The 27,200-nt window shown below is 33.5% G+C and overlaps 22 non-coding genes across 22 annotated transcripts; 11 read left to right on the forward strand and 11 right to left on the reverse strand.

Annotated features, from left to right (window-relative positions):
- Positions 1–346: 346 nt before the first annotated feature.
- On the reverse strand, positions 347–418 carry TRNAQ-CUG (transfer RNA glutamine (anticodon CUG)). Its single transcript has one exon. It is a non-coding gene; the product is annotated as a tRNA-Gln (tRNA).
- A 1,547-nt stretch (positions 419–1,965) lies between these two features.
- Positions 1,966–2,037, forward strand: TRNAQ-UUG (transfer RNA glutamine (anticodon UUG)). Its single transcript has one exon. It is a non-coding gene; the product is annotated as a tRNA-Gln (tRNA).
- An 825-nt stretch (positions 2,038–2,862) lies between these two features.
- Positions 2,863–2,934, reverse strand: TRNAQ-CUG (transfer RNA glutamine (anticodon CUG)). Its single transcript has one exon. It is a non-coding gene; the product is annotated as a tRNA-Gln (tRNA).
- A 1,548-nt stretch (positions 2,935–4,482) lies between these two features.
- TRNAQ-UUG (transfer RNA glutamine (anticodon UUG)) lies at positions 4,483–4,554 on the forward strand. The gene has a single exon. It is a non-coding gene; the product is annotated as a tRNA-Gln (tRNA).
- Positions 4,555–5,379: 825 nt separating this feature from the next.
- TRNAQ-CUG (transfer RNA glutamine (anticodon CUG)) lies at positions 5,380–5,451 on the reverse strand. Its single transcript has one exon. It is a non-coding gene; the product is annotated as a tRNA-Gln (tRNA).
- Positions 5,452–6,998: 1,547 nt separating this feature from the next.
- Positions 6,999–7,070, forward strand: TRNAQ-UUG (transfer RNA glutamine (anticodon UUG)). The gene has a single exon. It is a non-coding gene; the product is annotated as a tRNA-Gln (tRNA).
- Positions 7,071–7,894: 824 nt separating this feature from the next.
- TRNAQ-CUG (transfer RNA glutamine (anticodon CUG)) lies at positions 7,895–7,966 on the reverse strand. The gene has a single exon. It is a non-coding gene; the product is annotated as a tRNA-Gln (tRNA).
- A 1,548-nt stretch (positions 7,967–9,514) lies between these two features.
- TRNAQ-UUG (transfer RNA glutamine (anticodon UUG)) lies at positions 9,515–9,586 on the forward strand. The gene has a single exon. It is a non-coding gene; the product is annotated as a tRNA-Gln (tRNA).
- An 825-nt stretch (positions 9,587–10,411) lies between these two features.
- TRNAQ-CUG (transfer RNA glutamine (anticodon CUG)) lies at positions 10,412–10,483 on the reverse strand. The gene has a single exon. It is a non-coding gene; the product is annotated as a tRNA-Gln (tRNA).
- A 1,547-nt stretch (positions 10,484–12,030) lies between these two features.
- Positions 12,031–12,102, forward strand: TRNAQ-UUG (transfer RNA glutamine (anticodon UUG)). Its single transcript has one exon. It is a non-coding gene; the product is annotated as a tRNA-Gln (tRNA).
- Positions 12,103–12,926: 824 nt separating this feature from the next.
- TRNAQ-CUG (transfer RNA glutamine (anticodon CUG)) lies at positions 12,927–12,998 on the reverse strand. Its single transcript has one exon. It is a non-coding gene; the product is annotated as a tRNA-Gln (tRNA).
- Positions 12,999–14,546: 1,548 nt separating this feature from the next.
- Positions 14,547–14,618, forward strand: TRNAQ-UUG (transfer RNA glutamine (anticodon UUG)). Its single transcript has one exon. It is a non-coding gene; the product is annotated as a tRNA-Gln (tRNA).
- An 825-nt stretch (positions 14,619–15,443) lies between these two features.
- Positions 15,444–15,515, reverse strand: TRNAQ-CUG (transfer RNA glutamine (anticodon CUG)). The gene has a single exon. It is a non-coding gene; the product is annotated as a tRNA-Gln (tRNA).
- A 1,547-nt stretch (positions 15,516–17,062) lies between these two features.
- Positions 17,063–17,134, forward strand: TRNAQ-UUG (transfer RNA glutamine (anticodon UUG)). The gene has a single exon. It is a non-coding gene; the product is annotated as a tRNA-Gln (tRNA).
- Positions 17,135–17,958: 824 nt separating this feature from the next.
- TRNAQ-CUG (transfer RNA glutamine (anticodon CUG)) lies at positions 17,959–18,030 on the reverse strand. The gene has a single exon. It is a non-coding gene; the product is annotated as a tRNA-Gln (tRNA).
- A 1,548-nt stretch (positions 18,031–19,578) lies between these two features.
- Positions 19,579–19,650, forward strand: TRNAQ-UUG (transfer RNA glutamine (anticodon UUG)). Its single transcript has one exon. It is a non-coding gene; the product is annotated as a tRNA-Gln (tRNA).
- An 825-nt stretch (positions 19,651–20,475) lies between these two features.
- Positions 20,476–20,547, reverse strand: TRNAQ-CUG (transfer RNA glutamine (anticodon CUG)). The gene has a single exon. It is a non-coding gene; the product is annotated as a tRNA-Gln (tRNA).
- A 1,547-nt stretch (positions 20,548–22,094) lies between these two features.
- TRNAQ-UUG (transfer RNA glutamine (anticodon UUG)) lies at positions 22,095–22,166 on the forward strand. Its single transcript has one exon. It is a non-coding gene; the product is annotated as a tRNA-Gln (tRNA).
- Positions 22,167–22,990: 824 nt separating this feature from the next.
- TRNAQ-CUG (transfer RNA glutamine (anticodon CUG)) lies at positions 22,991–23,062 on the reverse strand. Its single transcript has one exon. It is a non-coding gene; the product is annotated as a tRNA-Gln (tRNA).
- Positions 23,063–24,610: 1,548 nt separating this feature from the next.
- Positions 24,611–24,682, forward strand: TRNAQ-UUG (transfer RNA glutamine (anticodon UUG)). Its single transcript has one exon. It is a non-coding gene; the product is annotated as a tRNA-Gln (tRNA).
- Positions 24,683–25,507: 825 nt separating this feature from the next.
- TRNAQ-CUG (transfer RNA glutamine (anticodon CUG)) lies at positions 25,508–25,579 on the reverse strand. Its single transcript has one exon. It is a non-coding gene; the product is annotated as a tRNA-Gln (tRNA).
- A 1,547-nt stretch (positions 25,580–27,126) lies between these two features.
- On the forward strand, positions 27,127–27,198 carry TRNAQ-UUG (transfer RNA glutamine (anticodon UUG)). Its single transcript has one exon. It is a non-coding gene; the product is annotated as a tRNA-Gln (tRNA).
- Positions 27,199–27,200: the final 2 nt, after the last annotated feature.

Genomic DNA, 27,200 nt, shown 5'->3' on the forward strand with positions numbered 1-27,200 from the left:
TTAAAGACATTCACAATGAAATGCACTGTGTAAGTCCAGCATGTTGTCAGCTAAGAAATCAGCAAAAATGAACTATCTCATTACTGGCCATATAGATGAGAAAGGAAAATAAACTCATGTTTACAATGTGGATGTGAAAGAACAGTTTCTAGGTTCAGCTTCAATATTTATGTTAATGAATAATTGATATGTTCATATTGTCTAACAGCTATCTAGACGGATAAAGCTATGTATGCATCTATACATACTTATGCGTTCATACGCATCAGTATAAAACATTGATATTATGTTTTTTCTAGACCAAATTCTAAAAAATGAGTTAAACAGTGAATCTCATAATTGTAGTAGGTCCCACCGAGATTTGAACTCGGATCGCTGGAATCAGAGTCCAGAGTGCTAACCATTACACCATGGAACCCTCTCACACAAGAGTGACATTTCCATTGAGACAAAAGAGAGCGCATCAGTGATGGCCTTCTCTTATATTGATAAAAAGATATCTCATTTGAATGGTCATAGTGGATAGAGCTTTAATGTGATTTGATTCTTTTCAGCTATATTCTCTATAAAAGTGTTAAATATTCAAATGTTTATCTGAATATAAAAGTTATATCACAATGTTCATCTTTGCCTGTAGCATAATAAAACAGTCTACATTTTCAGACTACTGAAGCAATGTCTCTGTCTCCTGCATGGGTGGCTCCATAGAGCAATGGTTGGCAATTTGGACTTTGCATCCAATGATCCGATTTGAAACCTTGGAGGGACTTTTTTTATTACTCTTGAGCTTTTCCATTTCTTCATCTTTGTTCATTGATAGCTCAAATCCAACACCAGTAGGTTGAAAGAGTCAATTATTGAATGCTTTCAAAATGTCCATCAGCTTGAACAAGTTACATCAATACAAACTTTAAAATACTTTGACATCAAATTTCTTCACAAAGTAGTTAGCCATTATAAAATCATATTCTGATTTTCTCAAACGCATTTCAGATGGGTGATTCACAGCATCACTTTTTTAAGCTTTCCCGCTATTGATAAGGCGAAAATAGCACATTTGAATGAGAAGTTTTCTTCAATCAAACATAGAGGAACCCAAATGATGATCTCATTCAGCTAGTAAAAATGTTGTTTTATATTAGTATGGAAATCGTGAAAAGAAAATGTTTTTCATGCTGATTTACAACAGTTGATCTCCAATCGTAAAATATAAGCTTTTGGTCGGAGGCATCACAGGTACTGATCAAATTCTAATTTTTGAACATTGTTCACAAATCATATGATATGCTTTATATACATAAACTGTATTGTTGGATCAATACTGAGTAAAAAGTGACTATCTCAATTTCAGGACATATAAAAGAGAAAGAAGTAGAAACTCATGTTTCAAATGCTGAGAGGCAACAACTGTTCATGATTTTCACCTCCACTAATTATATTTATTTTTATAATCTATATGTTTATATTTTCCTATAAATATACAGAGACATATAGCTATATATACAGAGATACATATGTACAGGTTGATTTTTACATGTTTATAAGTAAATGTGATGTTGTTCCAAATAAAACTTCTAAGAACTGAATGGAAAAGAAAATTGTAAAGTTCAGATAAGTCCCACTGAAATTTGTACTCAGATCCCTGTTTTCAGAGTCCAGAGTGCTAACCATGACACCATCCACCCTCCCGTACCAGGGTGAGCTTTCCATTTTGACAGAAGAGATTTGCCTCAGGGGGCAACTTATCTTTCATTGAAAAATATTATCTCACATAAAAACCACTGTTCAACAGAGTTATAACGTTATTTGAGTCTTTTGGGCAACATCCTTCCCCAACATAGTTCAATATGCAAAAGTTTACCAGAATAGGAAAGCAATCCAATACAGTTTCTCTTTGACAGTAGAATATTAAAAACTTTGACATTTCCACATTCCTGCAGCAGTTTATGCTCCTTTCACATGGGAGGTTCCATGGTGTAATGGTTAGCACTTTGGACTTTGAATCCAATGATCCGAGTTCAAATCTCGGTGGGACCATTTTATGACTCTTGACCAAATCATTTTCTTTCAAGTGTATTCATTAATATCACATATCTAATACCGGTAGGGTGAACAATTAATTTATTGATTATACTCTAAAAGTTTATTAGATGTGAGCAAATAATAGAAATTTTACAATACCTGGAAACTAAATGGCTCAAAATAATGAGAGATTTTACAAACTCACTCTGGTTTCTCAAACTCATCACAGGGGCCTGATGCAAGACATTACTTTTTAAAATCTTACTGTTATTGTCAAGGCGAACAAGGAACTTTTTCATTGCAAAGCATTCATTAAAACAAAACTTGAGGAGTCAAACTTTGTATTACGGGGACCGAAGATGTGCAGTTTGAATAATAATCTTGAAATTCAGACGTACAAAGATTTTACACACTGATTTTCAACAGTAAATCCACAACCAAAAAAGTTGAATCTTTTGAAAGACATGTCAAAGGTGTGAATCTGAAATTCACTTTTAAAGACATTCACAATGAAATGCACTGTGTAAGTCCAGCATGTTGTCAGCTAAGAAATCAGCAAAAATGAACTATCTCATTACTGGTCATATAGATGAGAAAGGAAAATAAACTCATGTTTACAATGTGGATGTGAAAGAACAGTTTCTAGGTTCAGCTTCAATATTTATGTTAATGAATAATTGATATGTTCATATTGTCTAACAGCTATCTAGACGGATAAAGCTATGTATGCATCTATACATACTTATGCGTTCATACGCATCAGTATAAAACATTGATATTATGTTTTTTCTAGACCAAATTCTAAAAAATGAGTTAAACAGTGAATCTCATAATTGTAGTAGGTCCCACCGAGATTTGAACTCGGATCGCTGGATTCAGAGTCCAGAGTGCTAACCATTACACCATGGAACCCTCTCACACAAGAGTGACATTTCCATTGAGACAAAAGAGAGCGCATCAGTGATGGCCTTCTCTTATATTGATAAAAAGATATCTCATTTGAATGGTCATAGTGGATAGAGCTTTAATGTGATTTGATTCTTTTCAGCTATATTCTCTATAAAAGTGTTAAATATTCAAATGTTTATCTGAATATAAAAGTTATATCACAATGTTCATCTTTGCCTGTAGCATAATAAAACAGTCTACATTTCCAGACTACTGAAGCAATGTCTCTGTCTCCTGCATGGGTGGCTCCATAGAGCAATGGTTGGCAATTTGGACTTTGCATCCAATGATCCGATTTGAAACCTTGGAGGGACTTTTTTTATTACTCTTGAGCTTTTCCATTTCTTCATCTTTGTTCATTGATAGCTCAAATCCAACACCAGTAGGTTGAAAGAGTCAATTATTGAATGCTTTCAAAATGTCCATCAGCTTGAACAAGTTACATCAATACAAACTTTAAAATACTTTGACATCAAATTTCTTCACAAAGTAGTTAGCCATTATAAAATCATATTCTGATTTTCTCAAACGCATTTCAGATGGGTGATTCACAGCATCACTTTTTTAAGCTTTCCCGCTATTGATAAGGCGAAAATAGCACATTTTGAATGAGAAGTTTTCTTCAATCAAACATAGAGGAACCCAAATGATGATCTCATTCAGCTAGTAAAAATGTTGTTTTATATTAGTATGGAAATCGTGAAAAGAAAATGTTTTTCATGCTGATTTACAACAGTTGATCTCCAATCGTAAAATATAAGCTTTTGGTCGGAGGCATCACAGGTACTGATCAAATTCTAATTTTTGAACATTGTTCACAAATCATATGATATGCTTTATATACATAAACTGTATTGTTGGATCAATACTGAGTAAAAAGTGACTATCTCAATTTCAGGACATATAAAAGAGAAAGAAGTAGAAACTCATGTTTCAAATGCTGAGAGGCAACAACTGTTCATGATTTTCACCTCCACTAATTATATTTATTTTTATAATCTATATGTTTATATTTTCCTATAAATATACAGAGACATATAGCTATATATACAGAGATACATATGTACAGGTTGATTTTTACATGTTTATAAGTAAATGTGATGTTGTTCCAAATAAAACTTCTAAGAACTGAATGGAAAAGAAAATTGTAAAGTTCAGATAAGTCCCACTGAAATTTGTACTCAGATCCCTGTTTTCAGAGTCCAGAGTGCTAACCATGACACCATCCACCCTCCCGTACCAGGGTGAGCTTTCCATTTTGACAGAAGAGATTTGCCTCAGGGGGCAACTTATCTTTCATTGAAAAATATTATCTCACATAAAAACCACTGTTCAACAGAGTTACAACGTTATTTGAGTCTTTTGGGCAACATCCTTCCCCAACATAGTTCAATATGCAAAAGTTTTCCAGAATAGGAAAGCAATCCAATACAGTTTCTCTTTGACAGTAGAATATTAAAAACTTTCACATTTCCACATTCCTGCAGCAGTTTATGCTCCTTTCACATGGAAGGTTCCATGGTGTAATGGTTAGCACTTTGGACTTTGAATCCAATGATCCGAGTTCAAATCTCGGTGGGACCATTTTATGACTCTTGACCAAATCATTTTCTTTCAAGTGTATTCATTAATATCACATATCTAATACCGGTAGGGTGAACAATTAATTTATTGATTATACTCTAAAAGTTTATTAGATGTGAGCAAATAATAGAAATTTTACAATACCTGGAAACTAAATGGCTCAAAATAATGAGAGATTTTACAAACTCACTCTGGTTTCTCAAACTCATCACAGGGGCCTGATGCAAGACATTACTTTTTAAAATCTTACTGTTATTGTCAAGGCGAACAAGGAACTTTTTCATTGCAAAGCATTCATTAAAACAAAACTTGAGGAGTCAAACTTTGTATTACGGGGACCGAAGATGTGCAGTTTGAATAATAATCTTGAAATTCAGACGTACAAAGATTTTACACACTGATTTTCAACAGTAAATCCACAACCAAAAAAGTTGAATCTTTTGAAAGACATGTCAAAGGTGTGAATCTGAAATTCACTTTTAAAGACATTCACAATGAAATGCACTGTGTAAGTCCAGCATGTTGTCAGCTAAGAAATCAGCAAAAATGAACTATCTCATTACTGGTCATATAGATGAGAAAGGAAAATAAACTCATGTTTACAATGTGGATGTGAAAGAACAGTTTCTAGGTTCAGCTTCAATATTTATGTTAATGAATAATTGATATGTTCATATTGTCTAACAGCTATCTAGACGGATAAAGCTATGTATGCATCTATACATACTTATGCGTTCATACGCATCAGTATAAAACATTGATATTATGTTTTTTCTAGACCAAATTCTAAAAAATGAGTTAAACAGTGAATCTCATAATTGTAGTAGGTCCCACCGAGATTTGAACTCGGATCGCTGGATTCAGAGTCCAGAGTGCTAACCATTACACCATGGAACCCTCTCACACAAGAGTGACATTTCCATTGAGACAAAAGAGAGCGCATCAGTGATGGCCTTCTCTTATATTGATAAAAAGATATCTCATTTGAATGGTCATAGTGGATAGAGCTTTAATGTGATTTGATTCTTTTCAGCTATATTCTCTATAAAAGTGTTAAATATTCAAATGTTTATCTGAATATAAAAGTTATATCACAATGTTCATCTTTGCCTGTAGCATAATAAAACAGTCTACATTTTCAGACTACTGAAGCAATGTCTCTGTCTCCTGCATGGGTGGCTCCATAGAGCAATGGTTGGCAATTTGGACTTTGCATCCAATGATCCGATTTGAAACCTTGGAGGGACTTTTTTTATTACTCTTGAGCTTTTCCATTTCTTCATCTTTGTTCATTGATAGCTCAAATCCAACACCAGTAGGTTGAAAGAGTCAATTATTGGATGCTTTCAAAATGTCCATCAGCTTGAACAAGTTACATCAATACAAACTTTAAAATACTTTGACATCAATTTTCTTCACAAAGTAGTTAGCCATTATAAAATCATATTCTGATTTTCTCAAACGCATTTCAGATGGGTGATTCACAGCATCACTTTTTTAAGCTTTCCCGCTATTGATAAGGCGAAAATAGCACATTTTGAATGAGAAGTTTTCTTCAATCAAACATAGAGGAACCCCAATGATGATCTCATTCAGCTAGTAAAAATGTTGTTTTATATTAGTATGGAAACGTGAAAAGAAAATGTTTTTCATGCTGATTTACAACAGTTGATCTCCAATCGTAAAATATAAGCTTTTGGTCGGAGGCATCACAGGTACTGATCAAATTCTCATTTTTGAACTTTATTCACAAATCATATGATATGCTTTGTATACATCAACTGTATTGTTGGATCAATACTGAGTAAAAAGTGACTATCTCAATTTCAGGACATATAAAAGAGAAAGAAGTAGAAACTCATGTTTCAAATGCTGAGAGGCAACAACTGTTCATGATTTTCACCTCCACTAATTATATTTATTTTTATAATCTATATGTTTATATTTTCCTATAAATATACAGAGACATATAGCTATATATACAGAGATACATATGTACAGGTTGATTTTTACATGTGTATAAGTAAATGTGATGTTGTTCCAAATAAAACTTCTAAGAACTGAATGGAAAAGAAAATTGTAAAGTTCAGATAAGTCCCACTGAAATTTGTACTCAGATCCCTGTTTTCAGAGTCCAGAGTGCTAACCATGACACCATCCACCCTCCCGTACCAGGGTGAGCTTTCCATTTTGACAGAAGAGATTTGCCTCAGGGGGCAACTTATCTTTCATTGAAAAATATTATCTCACATAAAAACCACTGTTCAACAGAGTTATAACGTTATTTGAGTCTTTTGGGCAACATCCTTCCCCAACATAGTTCAATATGCAAAAGTTTACCAGAATAGGAAAGCAATCCAATACAGTTTCTCTTTGACAGTAGAATATTAAAAACGTTGACATTTCCACATTCCTGCAGCAGTTTATGCTCCTTTCACATGGGAGGTTCCATGGTGTAATGGTTAGCACTTTGGACTTTGAATCCAATGATCCGAGTTCAAATCTCGGTGGGACCATTTTATGACTCTTGACCAAATCATTTTCTTTCAAGTGTATTCATTAATATCACATATCTAATACCGGTAGGGTGAACAATTAATTTATTGATTATACTCTAAAAGTTTATTAGATGTGAGCAAATAATAGAAATTTTACAATACCTGGAAACTAAATGGCTCAAAATAATGAGAGATTTTACAAACTCACTCTGGTTTCTCAAACTCATCACAGGGGCCTGATGCAAGACATTACTTTTTAAAATCTTACTGTTATTGTTAAGGCGAACAAGGAACTTTTTCATTGCAAAGCATTCATTAAAACAAAACTTGAGGAGTCAAACTTTGTATTACGGGGACCGAAGATGTGCAGTTTGAATAATAATCTTGAAATTCAGACGTACAAAGATTTTACACACTGATTTTCAACAGTAAATCCACAACCAAAAAAGTTGAATCTTTTGAAAGACATGTCGAGGTGTGAATCTGAAATTCACTTTTAAAGACATTTACAATGAAATGCACTGTGTAAGTCCAGCATGTTGTCAGCTAAGAAATCAGCAAAAATGAACTATCTCATTACTGGCCATATAGATGAGAAAGGAAAATAAACTCATGTTTACAATGTGGATGTGAAAGAACAGTTTCTAGGTTCAGCTTCAATATTTATGTTAATGAATAATTGATATGTTCATATTGTCTAACAGCTATCTAGACGGATAAAGCTATGTATGCATCTATACATACTTATGCGTTTATACGCATCAGTATAAAACATTGATATTATGTTTTTTCTAGACCAAATTCTAAAAAATGAGTTAAACAGTGAATCTCATAATTGTAGTAGGTCCCACCGAGATTTGAACTCGGATCGCTGGATTCAGAGTCCAGAGTGCTAACCATTACACCATGGAACCCTCTCACACAAGAGTGACGTTTCCATTGAGACAAAAGAGAGCGCATCAGTGATGGCCTTCTCTTATATTGATAAAAAGATATCTCATTTGAATGGTCATAGTGGATAGAGCTTTAATGTGATTTGATTCTTTTCAGCTATATTCTCTATAAAAGTGTTAAATATTCAAATGTTTATCTGAATATAAAAGTTATATCACAATGTTCATCTTTGCCTGTAGCATAATAAAACAGTCTACATTTCCAGACTACTGAAGCAATGTCTCTGTCTCCTGCATGGGTGGCTCCATAGAGCAATGGTTGGCAATTTGGACTTTGCATCCAATGATCCGATTTGAAACCTTGGAGGGACTTTTTTTATTACTCTTGGGCTTTTCCATTTCTTCATCTTTGTTCATTGATAGCTCAAATCCAACACCAATAGGTTGAAAGAGTCAATTATTGAATGCTTTCAAAATGTCCATCAGCTTGAACAAGTTACATCAATACAAACTTTAAAATACTTTGACATCAAATTTCTTCACAAAGTAGTTAGCCATTATAAAATCATATTCTGATTTTCTCAAACGCATTTCAGATGGGTGATTCACAGCATCACTTTTTTAAGCTTTCCCGCTATTGATAAGGCGAAAATAGCACATTTTGAATGAGAAGTTTTCTTCAATCAAACATAGAGGAACCCAAATGATGATCTCATTCAGCTAGTAAAAATGTTGTTTTATATTAGTATGGAAATCGTGAAAAGAAAATGTTTTTCATGCTGATTTACAACAGTTGATCTCCAATCGTAAAATATAAGCTTTTGGTCGGAGGCATCACAGGTACTGATCAAATTCTAATTTTTGAACATTGTTCACAAATCATATGATATGCTTTATATACATAAACTGTATTGTTGGATCAATACTGAGTAAAAAGTGACTATCTCAATTTCAGGACATATAAAAGAGAAAGAAGTAGAAACTCATGTTTCAAATGCTGAGAGGCAACAACTGTTCATGATTTTCACCTCCACTAATTATATTTATTTTTATAATCTATATGTTTATATTTTCCTATAAATATACAGAGACATATAGCTATATATACAGATATACATATGTACAGGTTGATTTTTACATGTTTATAAGTAAATGTGATGTTGTTCCAAATAAAACTTCTAAGAACTGAATGGAAAAGAAAATTGTAAAGTTCAGATAAGTCCCACTGAAATTTGTACTCAGATCCCTGTTTTCAGAGTCCAGAGTGCTAACCATGACACCATCCACCCTCCCGTACCAGGGTGAGCTTTCCATTTTGACAGAAGAGATTTGCCTCAGGGGGCAACTTATCTTTCATTGAAAAATATTATCTCACATAAAAACCACTGTTCAACAGAGTTACAACGTTATTTGAGTCTTTTGGGCAACATCCTTCCCCAACATAGTTCAATATGCAAAAGTTTACCAGAATAGGAAAGCAATCCAATACAGTTTCTCATTGACAGTAGAATATTAAAAACTTTGACATTTCCACATTCCTGCAGCAGTTTATGCTCCTTTCACATGGAAGGTTCCATGGTGTAATGGTTAGCACTTTGGACTTTGAATCCAATGATCCGAGTTCAAATCTCGGTGGGACCATTTTATGACTCTTGACCAAATCATTTTCTTTCAAGTGTATTCATTAATATCACATATCTAATACCGGTAGGGTGAACAATTAATTTATTGATTATACTCTAAAAGTTTATTAGATGTGAGCAAATAATAGAAATTTTACAATACCTGGAAACTAAATGGCTCAAAATAATGAGAGATTTTACAAACTCACTCTGGTTTCTCAAACTCATCACAGGGGCCTGATGCAAGACATTACTTTTTAAAATCTTACTGTTATTGTCAAGGCGAACAAGGAACTTTTTCATTGCAAAGCATTCATTAAAACAAAACTTGAGGAGTCAAACTTTGTATTACGGGGACCGAAGATGTGCAGTTTGAATAATAATCTTGAAATTCAGACGTACAAAGATTTTACACACTGATTTTCAACAGTAAATCCACAACCAAAAAAGTTGAATCTTTTGAAAGACATGTCAAAGGTGTGAATCTGAAATTCACTTTTAAAGACATTCACAATGAAATGCACTGTGTAAGTCCAGCATGTTGTCAGCTAAGAAATCAGCAAAAATGAACTATCTCATTACTGGCCATATAGATAAGAAAGGAAAATAAACTCATGTTTACAATGTGGATGTGAAAGAACAGTTTCTAGGTTCAGCTTCAATATTTATGTTAATGAATAATTGATATGTTCATATTGTCTAACAGCTATCTAGACGGATAAAGCTATGTATGCATCTATACATACTTATGCGTTCATACGCATCAGTATAAAACATTGATATTATGTTTTTTCTAGACCAAATTCTAAAAAATGAGTTAAACAGTGAATCTCATAATTGTAGTAGGTCCCACCGAGATTTGAACTCGGATCGCTGGATTCAGAGTCCAGAGTGCTAACCATTACACCATGGAACCCTCTCACACAAGAGTGACATTTCCATTGAGACAAAAGAGAGCGCATCAGTGATGGCCTTCTCTTATATTGATAAAAAGATATCTCATTTGAATGGTCATAGTGGATAGAGCTTTAATGTGATTTGATTCTTTTCAGCTATATTCTCTATAAAAGTGTTAAATATTCAAATGTTTATCTGAATATAAAAGTTATATCACAATGTTCATCTTTGCCTGTAGCATAATAAAACAGTCTACATTTTCAGACTACTGAAGCAATGTCTCTGTCTCCTGCATGGGTGGCTCCATAGAGCAATGGTTGGCAATTTGGACTTTGCATCCAATGATCCGATTTGAAACCTTGGAGGGACTTTTTTTATTACTCTTGAGCTTTTCCATTTCTTCATCTTTGTTCATTGATAGCTCAAATCCAACACCAGTAGGTTGAAAGAGTCAATTATTGAATGCTTTCAAAATGTCCATCAGCTTGAACAAGTTACATCAATACAAACTTTAAAATACTTTGACATCAATTTTCTTCACAAAGTAGTTAGCCATTATAAAATCATATTCTGATTTTCTCAAACGCATTTCAGATGGGTGATTCACAGCATCACTTTTTTAAGCTTTCCCGCTATTGATAAGGCGAAAATAGCACATTTTGAATGAGAAGTTTTCTTCAATCAAACATAGAGGAACCCCAATGATGATCTCATTCAGCTAGTAAAAATGTTGTTTTATATTAGTATGGAAACGTGAAAAGAAAATGTTTTTCATGCTGATTTACAACAGTTGATCTCCAATCGTAAAATATAAGCTTTTGGTCGGAGGCATCACAGGTACTGATCAAATTCTCATTTTTGAACTTTATTCACAAATCATATGATATGCTTTGTATACATCAACTGTATTGTTGGATCAATACTGAGTAAAAAGTGACTATCTCAATTTCAGGACATATAAAAGAGAAAGAAGTAGAAACTCATGTTTCAAATGCTGAGAGGCAACAACTGTTCATGATTTTCACCTCCACTAATTATATTTATTTTTATAATCTATATGTTTATATTTTCCTATAAATATACAGAGACATATAGCTATATATACAGAGATACATATGTACAGGTTGATTTTTACATGTGTATAAGTAAATGTGATGTTGTTCCAAATAAAACTTCTAAGAACTGAATGGAAAAGAAAATTGTAAAGTTCAGATAAGTCCCACTGAAATTTGTACTCAGATCCCTGTTTTCAGAGTCCAGAGTGCTAACCATGACACCATCCACCCTCCCGTACCAGGGTGAGCTTTCCATTTTGACAGAAGAGATTTGCCTCAGGGGGCAACTTATCTTTCATTGAAAAATATTATCTCACATAAAAACCACTGTTCAACAGAGTTATAACGTTATTTGAGTCTTTTGGGCAACATCCTTCCCCAACATAGTTCAATATGCAAAAGTTTACCAGAATAGGAAAGCAATCCAATACAGTTTCTCTTTGACAGTAGAATATTAAAAACTTTGACATTTCCACATTCCTGCAGCAGTTTATGCTCCTTTCACATGGGAGGTTCCATGGTGTAATGGTTAGCACTTTGGACTTTGAATCCAATGATCCGAGTTCAAATCTCGGTGGGACCATTTTATGACTCTTGACCAAATCATTTTCTTTCAAGTGTATTCATTAATATCACATATCTAATACCGGTAGGGTGAACAATTAATTTATTGATTATACTCTAAAAGTTTATTAGATGTGAGCAAATAATAGAAATTTTACAATACCTGGAAACTAAATGGCTCAAAATAATGAGAGATTTTACAAACTCACTCTGGTTTCTCAAACTCATCACAGGGGCCTGATGCAAGACATTACTTTTTAAAATCTTACTGTTATTGTTAAGGCGAACAAGGAACTTTTTCATTGCAAAGCATTCATTAAAACAAAACTTGAGGAGTCAAACTTTGTATTACGGGGACCGAAGATGTGCAGTTTGAATAATAATCTTGAAATTCAGACGTACAAAGATTTTACACACTGATTTTCAACAGTAAATCCACAACCAAAAAAGTTGAATCTTTTGAAAGACATGTCGAGGTGTGAATCTGAAATTCACTTTTAAAGACATTTACAATGAAATGCACTGTGTAAGTCCAGCATGTTGTCAGCTAAGAAATCAGCAAAAATGAACTATCTCATTACTGGCCATATAGATGAGAAAGGAAAATAAACTCATGTTTACAATGTGGATGTGAAAGAACAGTTTCTAGGTTCAGCTTCAATATTTATGTTAATGAATAATTGATATGTTCATATTGTCTAACAGCTATCTAGACGGATAAAGCTATGTATGCATCTATACATACTTATGCGTTTATACGCATCAGTATAAAACATTGATATTATGTTTTTTCTAGACCAAATTCTAAAAAATGAGTTAAACAGTGAATCTCATAATTGTAGTAGGTCCCACCGAGATTTGAACTCGGATCGCTGGATTCAGAGTCCAGAGTGCTAACCATTACACCATGGAACCCTCTCACACAAGAGTGACGTTTCCATTGAGACAAAAGAGAGCGCATCAGTGATGGCCTTCTCTTATATTGATAAAAAGATATCTCATTTGAATGGTCATAGTGGATAGAGCTTTAATGTGATTTGATTCTTTTCAGCTATATTCTCTATAAAAGTGTTAAATATTCAAATGTTTATCTGAATATAAAAGTTATATCACAATGTTCATCTTTGCCTGTAGCATAATAAAACAGTCTACATTTCCAGACTACTGAAGCAATGTCTCTGTCTCCTGCATGGGTGGCTCCATAGAGCAATGGTTGGCAATTTGGACTTTGCATCCAATGATCCGATTTGAAACCTTGGAGGGACTTTTTTTATTACTCTTGGGCTTTTCCATTTCTTCATCTTTGTTCATTGATAGCTCAAATCCAACACCAATAGGTTGAAAGAGTCAATTATTGAATGCTTTCAAAATGTCCATCAGCTTGAACAAGTTACATCAATACAAACTTTAAAATACTTTGACATCAAATTTCTTCACAAAGTAGTTAGCCATTATAAAATCATATTCTGATTTTCTCAAACGCATTTCAGATGGGTGATTCACAGCATCACTTTTTTAAGCTTTCCCGCTATTGATAAGGCGAAAATAGCACATTTTGAATGAGAAGTTTTCTTCAATCAAACATAGAGGAACCCAAATGATGATCTCATTCAGCTAGTAAAAATGTTGTTTTATATTAGTATGGAAATCGTGAAAAGAAAATGTTTTTCATGCTGATTTACAACAGTTGATCTCCAATCGTAAAATATAAGCTTTTGGTCGGAGGCATCACAGGTACTGATCAAATTCTAATTTTTGAACATTGTTCACAAATCATATGATATGCTTTATATACATAAACTGTATTGTTGGATCAATACTGAGTAAAAAGTGACTATCTCAATTTCAGGACATATAAAAGAGAAAGAAGTAGAAACTCATGTTTCAAATGCTGAGAGGCAACAACTGTTCATGATTTTCACCTCCACTAATTATATTTATTTTTATAATCTATATGTTTATATTTTCCTATAAATATACAGAGACATATAGCTATATATACAGAGATACATATGTACAGGTTGATTTTTACATGTTTATAAGTAAATGTGATGTTGTTCCAAATAAAACTTCTAAGAACTGAATGGAAAAGAAAATTGTAAAGTTCAGATAAGTCCCACTGAAATTTGTACTCAGATCCCTGTTTTCAGAGTCCAGAGTGCTAACCATGACACCATCCACCCTCCCGTACCAGGGTGAGCTTTCCATTTTGACAGAAGAGATTTGCCTCAGGGGGCAACTTATCTTTCATTGAAAAATATTATCTCACATAAAAACCACTGTTCAACAGAGTTACAACGTTATTTGAGTCTTTTGGGCAACATCCTTCCCCAACATAGTTCAATATGCAAAAGTTTACCAGAATAGGAAAGCAATCCAATACAGTTTCTCTTTGACAGTAGAATATTAAAAACTTTGACATTTCCACATTCCTGCAGCAGTTTATGCTCCTTTCACATGGAAGGTTCCATGGTGTAATGGTTAGCACTTTGGACTTTGAATCCAATGATCCGAGTTCAAATCTCGGTGGGACCATTTTATGACTCTTGACCAAATCATTTTCTTTCAAGTGTATTCATTAATATCACATATCTAATACCGGTAGGGTGAACAATTAATTTATTGATTATACTCTAAAAGTTTATTAGATGTGAGCAAATAATAGAAATTTTACAATACCTGGAAACTAAATGGCTCAAAATAATGAGAGATTTTACAAACTCACTCTGGTTTCTCAAACTCATCACAGGGGCCTGATGCAAGACATTACTTTTTAAAATCTTACTGTTATTGTCAAGGCGAACAAGGAACTTTTTCATTGCAAAGCATTCATTAAAACAAAACTTGAGGAGTCAAACTTTGTATTACGGGGACCGAAGATGTGCAGTTTGAATAATAATCTTGAAATTCAGACGTACAAAGATTTTACACACTGATTTTCAACAGTAAATCCACAACCAAAAAAGTTGAATCTTTTGAAAGACATGTCAAAGGTGTGAATCTGAAATTCACTTTTAAAGACATTCACAATGAAATGCACTGTGTAAGTCCAGCATGTTGTCAGCTAAGAAATCAGCAAAAATGAACTATCTCATTACTGGCCATATAGATGAGAAAGGAAAATAAACTCATGTTTACAATGTGGATGTGAAAGAACAGTTTCTAGGTTCAGCTTCAATATTTATGTTAATGAATAATTGATATGTTCATATTGTCTAACAGCTATCTAGACGGATAAAGCTATGTATGCATCTATACATACTTATGCGTTCATACGCATCAGTATAAAACATTGATATTATGTTTTTTCTAGACCAAATTCTAAAAAATGAGTTAAACAGTGAATCTCATAATTGTAGTAGGTCCCACCGAGATTTGAACTCGGATCGCTGGATTCAGAGTCCAGAGTGCTAACCATTACACCATGGAACCCTCTCACACAAGAGTGACATTTCCATTGAGACAAAAGAGAGCGCATCAGTGATGGCCTTCTCTTATATTGATAAAAAGATATCTCATTTGAATGGTCATAGTGGATAGAGCTTTAATGTGATTTGATTCTTTTCAGCTATATTCTCTATAAAAGTGTTAAATATTCAAATGTTTATCTGAATATAAAAGTTATATCACAATGTTCATCTTTGCCTGTAGCATAATAAAACAGTCTACATTTTCAGACTACTGAAGCAATGTCTCTGTCTCCTGCATGGGTGGCTCCATAGAGCAATGGTTGGCAATTTGGACTTTGCATCCAATGATCCGATTTGAAACCTTGGAGGGACTTTTTTTATTACTCTTGAGCTTTTCCATTTCTTCATCTTTGTTCATTGATAGCTCAAATCCAACACCAGTAGGTTGAAAGAGTCAATTATTGAATGCTTTCAAAATGTCCATCAGCTTGAACAAGTTACATCAATACAAACTTTAAAATACTTTGACATCAATTTTCTTCACAAAGTAGTTAGCCATTATAAAATCATATTCTGATTTTCTCAAACGCATTTCAGATGGGTGATTCACAGCATCACTTTTTTAAGCTTTCCCGCTATTGATAAGGCGAAAATAGCACATTTTGAATGAGAAGTTTTCTTCAATCAAACATAGAGGAACCCCAATGATGATCTCATTCAGCTAGTAAAAATGTTGTTTTATATTAGTATGGAAACGTGAAAAGAAAATGTTTTTCATGCTGATTTACAACAGTTGATCTCCAATCGTAAAATATAAGCTTTTGGTCGGAGGCATCACAGGTACTGATCAAATTCTCATTTTTGAACTTTATTCACAAATCATATGATATGCTTTGTATACATCAACTGTATTGTTGGATCAATACTGAGTAAAAAGTGACTATCTCAATTTCAGGACATATAAAAGAGAAAGAAGTAGAAACTCATGTTTCAAATGCTGAGAGGCAACAACTGTTCATGATTTTCACCTCCACTAATTATATTTATTTTTATAATCTATATGTTTATATTTTCCTATAAATATACAGAGACATATAGCTATATATACAGAGATACATATGTACAGGTTGATTTTTACATGTGTATAAGTAAATGTGATGTTGTTCCAAATAAAACTTCTAAGAACTGAATGGAAAAGAAAATTGTAAAGTTCAGATAAGTCCCACTGAAATTTGTACTCAGATCCCTGTTTTCAGAGTCCAGAGTGCTAACCATGACACCATCCACCCTCCCGTACCAGGGTGAGCTTTCCATTTTGACAGAAGAGATTTGCCTCAGGGGGCAACTTATCTTTCATTGAAAAATATTATCTCACATAAAAACCACTGTTCAACAGAGTTATAACGTTATTTGAGTCTTTTGGGCAACATCCTTCCCCAACATAGTTCAATATGCAAAAGTTTACCAGAATAGGAAAGCAATCCAATACAGTTTCTCTTTGACAGTAGAATATTAAAAACTTTGACATTTCCACATTCCTGCAGCAGTTTATGCTCCTTTCACATGGGAGGTTCCATGGTGTAATGGTTAGCACTTTGGACTTTGAATCCAATGATCCGAGTTCAAATCTCGGTGGGACCATTTTATGACTCTTGACCAAATCATTTTCTTTCAAGTGTATTCATTAATATCACATATCTAATACCGGTAGGGTGAACAATTAATTTATTGATTATACTCTAAAAGTTTATTAGATGTGAGCAAATAATAGAAATTTTACAATACCTGGAAACTAAATGGCTCAAAATAATGAGAGATTTTACAAACTCACTCTGGTTTCTCAAACTCATCACAGGGGCCTGATGCAAGACATTACTTTTTAAAATCTTACTGTTATTGTTAAGGCGAACAAGGAACTTTTTCATTGCAAAGCATTCATTAAAACAAAACTTGAGGAGTCAAACTTTGTATTACGGGGACCGAAGATGTGCAGTTTGAATAATAATCTTGAAATTCAGACGTACAAAGATTTTACACACTGATTTTCAACAGTAAATCCACAACCAAAAAAGTTGAATCTTTTGAAAGACATGTCGAGGTGTGAATCTGAAATTCACTTTTAAAGACATTTACAATGAAATGCACTGTGTAAGTCCAGCATGTTGTCAGCTAAGAAATCAGCAAAAATGAACTATCTCATTACTGGCCATATAGATGAGAAAGGAAAATAAACTCATGTTTACAATGTGGATGTGAAAGAACAGTTTCTAGGTTCAGCTTCAATATTTATGTTAATGAATAATTGATATGTTCATATTGTCTAACAGCTATCTAGACGGATAAAGCTATGTATGCATCTATACATACTTATGCGTTTATACGCATCAGTATAAAACATTGATATTATGTTTTTTCTAGACCAAATTCTAAAAAATGAGTTAAACAGTGAATCTCATAATTGTAGTAGGTCCCACCGAGATTTGAACTCGGATCGCTGGATTCAGAGTCCAGAGTGCTAACCATTACACCATGGAACCCTCTCACACAAGAGTGACGTTTCCATTGAGACAAAAGAGAGCGCATCAGTGATGGCCTTCTCTTATATTGATAAAAAGATATCTCATTTGAATGGTCATAGTGGATAGAGCTTTAATGTGATTTGATTCTTTTCAGCTATATTCTCTATAAAAGTGTTAAATATTCAAATGTTTATCTGAATATAAAAGTTATATCACAATGTTCATCTTTGCCTGTAGCATAATAAAACAGTCTACATTTCCAGACTACTGAAGCAATGTCTCTGTCTCCTGCATGGGTGGCTCCATAGAGCAATGGTTGGCAATTTGGACTTTGCATCCAATGATCCGATTTGAAACCTTGGAGGGACTTTTTTTATTACTCTTGGGCTTTTCCATTTCTTCATCTTTGTTCATTGATAGCTCAAATCCAACACCAATAGGTTGAAAGAGTCAATTATTGAATGCTTTCAAAATGTCCATCAGCTTGAACAAGTTACATCAATACAAACTTTAAAATACTTTGACATCAAATTTCTTCACAAAGTAGTTAGCCATTATAAAATCATATTCTGATTTTCTCAAACGCATTTCAGATGGGTGATTCACAGCATCACTTTTTTAAGCTTTCCCGCTATTGATAAGGCGAAAATAGCACATTTTGAATGAGAAGTTTTCTTCAATCAAACATAGAGGAACCCAAATGATGATCTCATTCAGCTAGTAAAAATGTTGTTTTATATTAGTATGGAAATCGTGAAAAGAAAATGTTTTTCATGCTGATTTACAACAGTTGATCTCCAATCGTAAAATATAAGCTTTTGGTCGGAGGCATCACAGGTACTGATCAAATTCTAATTTTTGAACATTGTTCACAAATCATATGATATGCTTTATATACATAAACTGTATTGTTGGATCAATACTGAGTAAAAAGTGACTATCTCAATTTCAGGACATATAAAAGAGAAAGAAGTAGAAACTCATGTTTCAAATGCTGAGAGGCAACAACTGTTCATGATTTTCACCTCCACTAATTATATTTATTTTTATAATCTATATGTTTATATTTTCCTATAAATATACAGAGACATATAGCTATATATACAGAGATACATATGTACAGGTTGATTTTTACATGTTTATAAGTAAATGTGATGTTGTTCCAAATAAAACTTCTAAGAACTGAATGGAAAAGAAAATTGTAAAGTTCAGATAAGTCCCACTGAAATTTGTACTCAGATCCCTGTTTTCAGAGTCCAGAGTGCTAACCATGACACCATCCACCCTCCCGTACCAGGGTGAGCTTTCCATTTTGACAGAAGAGATTTGCCTCAGGGGGCAACTTATCTTTCATTGAAAAATATTATCTCACATAAAAACCACTGTTCAACAGAGTTACAACGTTATTTGAGTCTTTTGGGCAACATCCTTCCCCAACATAGTTCAATATGCAAAAGTTTACCAGAATAGGAAAGCAATCCAATACAGTTTCTCTTTGACAGTAGAATATTAAAAACTTTGACATTTCCACATTCCTGCAGCAGTTTATGCTCCTTTCACATGGAAGGTTCCATGGTGTAATGGTTAGCACTTTGGACTTTGAATCCAATGATCCGAGTTCAAATCTCGGTGGGACCATTTTATGACTCTTGACCAAATCATTTTCTTTCAAGTGTATTCATTAATATCACATATCTAATACCGGTAGGGTGAACAATTAATTTATTGATTATACTCTAAAAGTTTATTAGATGTGAGCAAATAATAGAAATTTTACAATACCTGGAAACTAAATGGCTCAAAATAATGAGAGATTTTACAAACTCACTCTGGTTTCTCAAACTCATCACAGGGGCCTGATGCAAGACATTACTTTTTAAAATCTTACTGTTATTGTCAAGGCGAACAAGGAACTTTTTCATTGCAAAGCATTCATTAAAACAAAACTTGAGGAGTCAAACTTTGTATTACGGGGACCGAAGATGTGCAGTTTGAATAATAATCTTGAAATTCAGACGTACAAAGATTTTACACACTGATTTTCAACAGTAAATCCACAACCAAAAAAGTTGAATCTTTTGAAAGACATGTCAAAGGTGTGAATCTGAAATTCACTTTTAAAGACATTCACAATGAAATGCACTGTGTAAGTCCAGCATGTTGTCAGCTAAGAAATCAGCAAAAATGAACTATCTCATTACTGGCCATATAGATGAGAAAGGAAAATAAACTCATGTTTACAATGTGGATGTGAAAGAACAGTTTCTAGGTTCAGCTTCAATATTTATGTTAATGAATAATTGATATGTTCATATTGTCTAACAGCTATCTAGACGGATAAAGCTATGTATGCATCTATACATACTTATGCGTTCATACGCATCAGTATAAAACATTGATATTATGTTTTTTCTAGACCAAATTCTAAAAAATGAGTTAAACAGTGAATCTCATAATTGTAGTAGGTCCCACCGAGATTTGAACTCGGATCGCTGGATTCAGAGTCCAGAGTGCTAACCATTACACCATGGAACCCTCTCACACAAGAGTGACATTTCCATTGAGACAAAAGAGAGCGCATCAGTGATGGCCTTCTCTTATATTGATAAAAAGATATCTCATTTGAATGGTCATAGTGGATAGAGCTTTAATGTGATTTGATTCTTTTCAGCTATATTCTCTATAAAAGTGTTAAATATTCAAATGTTTATCTGAATATAAAAGTTATATCACAATGTTCATCTTTGCCTGTAGCATAATAAAACAGTCTACATTTTCAGACTACTGAAGCAATGTCTCTGTCTCCTGCATGGGTGGCTCCATAGAGCAATGGTTGGCAATTTGGACTTTGCATCCAATGATCCGATTTGAAACCTTGGAGGGACTTTTTTTATTACTCTTGAGCTTTTCCATTTCTTCATCTTTGTTCATTGATAGCTCAAATCCAACACCAGTAGGTTGAAAGAGTCAATTATTGAATGCTTTCAAAATGTCCATCAGCTTGAACAAGTTACATCAATACAAACTTTAAAATACTTTGACATCAATTTTCTTCACAAAGTAGTTAGCCATTATAAAATCATATTCTGATTTTCTCAAACGCATTTCAGATGGGTGATTCACAGCATCACTTTTTTAAGCTTTCCCGCTATTGATAAGGCGAAAATAGCACATTTTGAATGAGAAGTTTTCTTCAATCAAACATAGAGGAACCCCAATGATGATCTCATTCAGCTAGTAAAAATGTTGTTTTATATTAGTATGGAAACGTGAAAAGAAAATGTTTTTCATGCTGATTTACAACAGTTGATCTCCAATCGTAAAATATAAGCTTTTGGTCGGAGGCATCACAGGTACTGATCAAATTCTCATTTTTGAACTTTATTCACAAATCATATGATATGCTTTGTATACATCAACTGTATTGTTGGATCAATACTGAGTAAAAAGTGACTATCTCAATTTCAGGACATATAAAAGAGAAAGAAGTAGAAACTCATGTTTCAAATGCTGAGAGGCAACAACTGTTCATGATTTTCACCTCCACTAATTATATTTATTTTTATAATCTATATGTTTATATTTTCCTATAAATATACAGAGACATATAGCTATATATACAGAGATACATATGTACAGGTTGATTTTTACATGTGTATAAGTAAATGTGATGTTGTTCCAAATAAAACTTCTAAGAACTGAATGGAAAAGAAAATTGTAAAGTTCAGATAAGTCCCACTGAAATTTGTACTCAGATCCCTGTTTTCAGAGTCCAGAGTGCTAACCATGACACCATCCACCCTCCCGTACCAGGGTGAGCTTTCCATTTTGACAGAAGAGATTTGCCTCAGGGGGCAACTTATCTTTCATTGAAAAATATTATCTCACATAAAAACCACTGTTCAACAGAGTTATAACGTTATTTGAGTCTTTTGGGCAACATCCTTCCCCAACATAGTTCAATATGCAAAAGTTTACCAGAATAGGAAAGCAATCCAATACAGTTTCTCTTTGACAGTAGAATATTAAAAACTTTGACATTTCCACATTCCTGCAGCAGTTTATGCTCCTTTCACATGGGAGGTTCCATGGTGTAATGGTTAGCACTTTGGACTTTGAATCCAATGATCCGAGTTCAAATCTCGGTGGGACCATTTTATGACTCTTGACCAAATCATTTTCTTTCAAGTGTATTCATTAATATCACATATCTAATACCGGTAGGGTGAACAATTAATTTATTGATTATACTCTAAAAGTTTATTAGATGTGAGCAAATAATAGAAATTTTACAATACCTGGAAACTAAATGGCTCAAAATAATGAGAGATTTTACAAACTCACTCTGGTTTCTCAAACTCATCACAGGGGCCTGATGCAAGACATTACTTTTTAAAATCTTACTGTTATTGTTAAGGCGAACAAGGAACTTTTTCATTGCAAAGCATTCATTAAAACAAAACTTGAGGAGTCAAACTTTGTATTACGGGGACCGAAGATGTGCAGTTTGAATAATAATCTTGAAATTCAGACGTACAAAGATTTTACACACTGATTTTCAACAGTAAATCCACAACCAAAAAAGTTGAATCTTTTGAAAGACATGTCGAGGTGTGAATCTGAAATTCACTTTTAAAGACATTTACAATGAAATGCACTGTGTAAGTCCAGCATGTTGTCAGCTAAGAAATCAGCAAAAATGAACTATCTCATTACTGGCCATATAGATGAGAAAGGAAAATAAACTCATGTTTACAATGTGGATGTGAAAGAACAGTTTCTAGGTTCAGCTTCAATATTTATGTTAATGAATAATTGATATGTTCATATTGTCTAACAGCTATCTAGACGGATAAAGCTATGTATGCATCTATACATACTTATGCGTTTATACGCATCAGTATAAAACATTGATATTATGTTTTTTCTAGACCAAATTCTAAAAAATGAGTTAAACAGTGAATCTCATAATTGTAGTAGGTCCCACCGAGATTTGAACTCGGATCGCTGGATTCAGAGTCCAGAGTGCTAACCATTACACCATGGAACCCTCTCACACAAGAGTGACGTTTCCATTGAGACAAAAGAGAGCGCATCAGTGATGGCCTTCTCTTATATTGATAAAAAGATATCTCATTTGAATGGTCATAGTGGATAGAGCTTTAATGTGATTTGATTCTTTTCAGCTATATTCTCTATAAAAGTGTTAAATATTCAAATGTTTATCTGAATATAAAAGTTATATCACAATGTTCATCTTTGCCTGTAGCATAATAAAACAGTCTACATTTCCAGACTACTGAAGCAATGTCTCTGTCTCCTGCATGGGTGGCTCCATAGAGCAATGGTTGGCAATTTGGACTTTGCATCCAATGATCCGATTTGAAACCTTGGAGGGACTTTTTTTATTACTCTTGGGCTTTTCCATTTCTTCATCTTTGTTCATTGATAGCTCAAATCCAACACCAATAGGTTGAAAGAGTCAATTATTGAATGCTTTCAAAATGTCCATCAGCTTGAACAAGTTACATCAATACAAACTTTAAAATACTTTGACATCAAATTTCTTCACAAAGTAGTTAGCCATTATAAAATCATATTCTGATTTTCTCAAACGCATTTCAGATGGGTGATTCACAGCATCACTTTTTTAAGCTTTCCCGCTATTGATAAGGCGAAAATAGCACATTTTGAATGAGAAGTTTTCTTCAATCAAACATAGAGGAACCCAAATGATGATCTCATTCAGCTAGTAAAAATGTTGTTTTATATTAGTATGGAAATCGTGAAAAGAAAATGTTTTTCATGCTGATTTACAACAGTTGATCTCCAATCGTAAAATATAAGCTTTTGGTCGGAGGCATCACAGGTACTGATCAAATTCTAATTTTTGAACATTGTTCACAAATCATATGATATGCTTTATATACATAAACTGTATTGTTGGATCAATACTGAGTAAAAAGTGACTATCTCAATTTCAGGACATATAAAAGAGAAAGAAGTAGAAACTCATGTTTCAAATGCTGAGAGGCAACAACTGTTCATGATTTTCACCTCCACTAATTATATTTATTTTTATAATCTATATGTTTATATTTTCCTATAAATATACAGAGACATATAGCTATATATACAGAGATACATATGTACAGGTTGATTTTTACATGTTTATAAGTAAATGTGATGTTGTTCCAAATAAAACTTCTAAGAACTGAATGGAAAAGAAAATTGTAAAGTTCAGATAAGTCCCACTGAAATTTGTACTCAGATCCCTGTTTTCAGAGTCCAGAGTGCTAACCATGACACCATCCACCCTCCCGTACCAGGGTGAGCTTTCCATTTTGACAGAAGAGATTTGCCTCAGGGGGCAACTTATCTTTCATTGAAAAATATTATCTCACATAAAAACCACTGTTCAACAGAGTTACAACGTTATTTGAGTCTTTTGGGCAACATCCTTCCCCAACATAGTTCAATATGCAAAAGTTTACCAGAATAGGAAAGCAATCCAATACAGTTTCTCTTTGACAGTAGAATATTAAAAACTTTGACATTTCCACATTCCTGCAGCAGTTTATGCTCCTTTCACATGGAAGGTTCCATGGTGTAATGGTTAGCACTTTGGACTTTGAATCCAATGATCCGAGTTCAAATCTCGGTGGGACCATTTTATGACTCTTGACCAAATCATTTTCTTTCAAGTGTATTCATTAATATCACATATCTAATACCGGTAGGGTGAACAATTAATTTATTGATTATACTCTAAAAGTTTATTAGATGTGAGCAAATAATAGAAATTTTACAATACCTGGAAACTAAATGGCTCAAAATAATGAGAGATTTTACAAACTCACTCTGGTTTCTCAAACTCATCACAGGGGCCTGATGCAAGACATTACTTTTTAAAATCTTACTGTTATTGTCAAGGCGAACAAGGAACTTTTTCATTGCAAAGCATTCATTAAAACAAAACTTGAGGAGTCAAACTTTGTATTACGGGGACCGAAGATGTGCAGTTTGAATAATAATCTTGAAATTCAGACGTACAAAGATTTTACACACTGATTTTCAACAGTAAATCCACAACCAAAAAAGTTGAATCTTTTGAAAGACATGTCAAAGGTGTGAATCTGAAATTCACTTTTAAAGACATTCACAATGAAATGCACTGTGTAAGTCCAGCATGTTGTCAGCTAAGAAATCAGCAAAAATGAACTATCTCATTACTGGCCATATAGATGAGAAAGGAAAATAAACTCATGTTTACAATGTGGATGTGAAAGAACAGTTTCTAGGTTCAGCTTCAATATTTATGTTAATGAATAATTGATATGTTCATATTGTCTAACAGCTATCTAGACGGATAAAGCTATGTATGCATCTATACATACTTATGCGTTCATACGCATCAGTATAAAACATTGATATTATGTTTTTTCTAGACCAAATTCTAAAAAATGAGTTAAACAGTGAATCTCATAATTGTAGTAGGTCCCACCGAGATTTGAACTCGGATCGCTGGATTCAGAGTCCAGAGTGCTAACCATTACACCATGGAACCCTCTCACACAAGAGTGACATTTCCATTGAGACAAAAGAGAGCGCATCAGTGATGGCCTTCTCTTATATTGATAAAAAGATATCTCATTTGAATGGTCATAGTGGATAGAGCTTTAATGTGATTTGATTCTTTTCAGCTATATTCTCTATAAAAGTGTTAAATATTCAAATGTTTATCTGAATATAAAAGTTATATCACAATGTTCATCTTTGCCTGTAGCATAATAAAACAGTCTACATTTTCAGACTACTGAAGCAATGTCTCTGTCTCCTGCATGGGTGGCTCCATAGAGCAATGGTTGGCAATTTGGACTTTGCATCCAATGATCCGATTTGAAACCTTGGAGGGACTTTTTTTATTACTCTTGAGCTTTTCCATTTCTTCATCTTTGTTCATTGATAGCTCAAATCCAACACCAGTAGGTTGAAAGAGTCAATTATTGAATGCTTTCAAAATGTCCATCAGCTTGAACAAGTTACATCAATACAAACTTTAAAATACTTTGACATCAATTTTCTTCACAAAGTAGTTAGCCATTATAAAATCATATTCTGATTTTCTCAAACGCATTTCAGATGGGTGATTCACAGCATCACTTTTTTAAGCTTTCCCGCTATTGATAAGGCGAAAATAGCACATTTTGAATGAGAAGTTTTCTTCAATCAAACATAGAGGAACCTCAATGATGATCTCATTCAGCTAGTAAAAATGTTGTTTTATATTAGTATGGAAACGTGAAAAGAAAATGTTTTTCATGCTGATTTACAACAGTTGATCTCCAATCGTAAAATATAAGCTTTTGGTCGGAGGCATCACAGGTACTGATCAAATTCTCATTTTTGAACTTTATTCACAAATCATATGATATGCTTTGTATACATCAACTGTATTGTTGGATCAATACTGAGTAAAAAGTGACTATCTCAATTTCAGGACATATAAAAGAGAAAGAAGTAGAAACTCATGTTTCAAATGCTGAGAGGCAACAACTGTTCATGATTTTCACCTCCACTAATTATATTTATTTTTATAATCTATATGTTTATATTTTCCTATAAATATACAGAGACATATAGCTATATATACAGAGATACATATGTACAGGTTGATTTTTACATGTGTATAAGTAAATGTGATGTTGTTCCAAATAAAACTTCTAAGAACTGAATGGAAAAGAAAATTGTAAAGTTCAGATAAGTCCCACTGAAATTTGTACTCAGATCCCTGTTTTCAGAGTCCAGAGTGCTAACCATGACACCATCCACCCTCCCGTACCAGGGTGAGCTTTCCATTTTGACAGAAGAGATTTGCCTCAGGGGGCAACTTATCTTTCATTGAAAAATATTATCTCACATAAAAACCACTGTTCAACAGAGTTATAACGTTATTTGAGTCTTTTGGGCAACATCCTTCCCCAACATAGTTCAATATGCAAAAGTTTACCAGAATAGGAAAGCAATCCAATACAGTTTCTCTTTGACAGTAGAATATTAAAAACTTTGACATTTCCACATTCCTGCAGCAGTTTATGCTCCTTTCACATGGGAGGTTCCATGGTGTAATGGTTAGCACTTTGGACTTTGAATCCAATGATCCGAGTTCAAATCTCGGTGGGACCATT

This window comes from Triturus cristatus, chromosome 5_2 (genome assembly GCF_964204655.1).
Source record: "Triturus cristatus chromosome 5_2, aTriCri1.1, whole genome shotgun sequence".
NCBI lineage: Eukaryota > Metazoa > Chordata > Amphibia > Caudata > Salamandridae > Triturus > Triturus cristatus.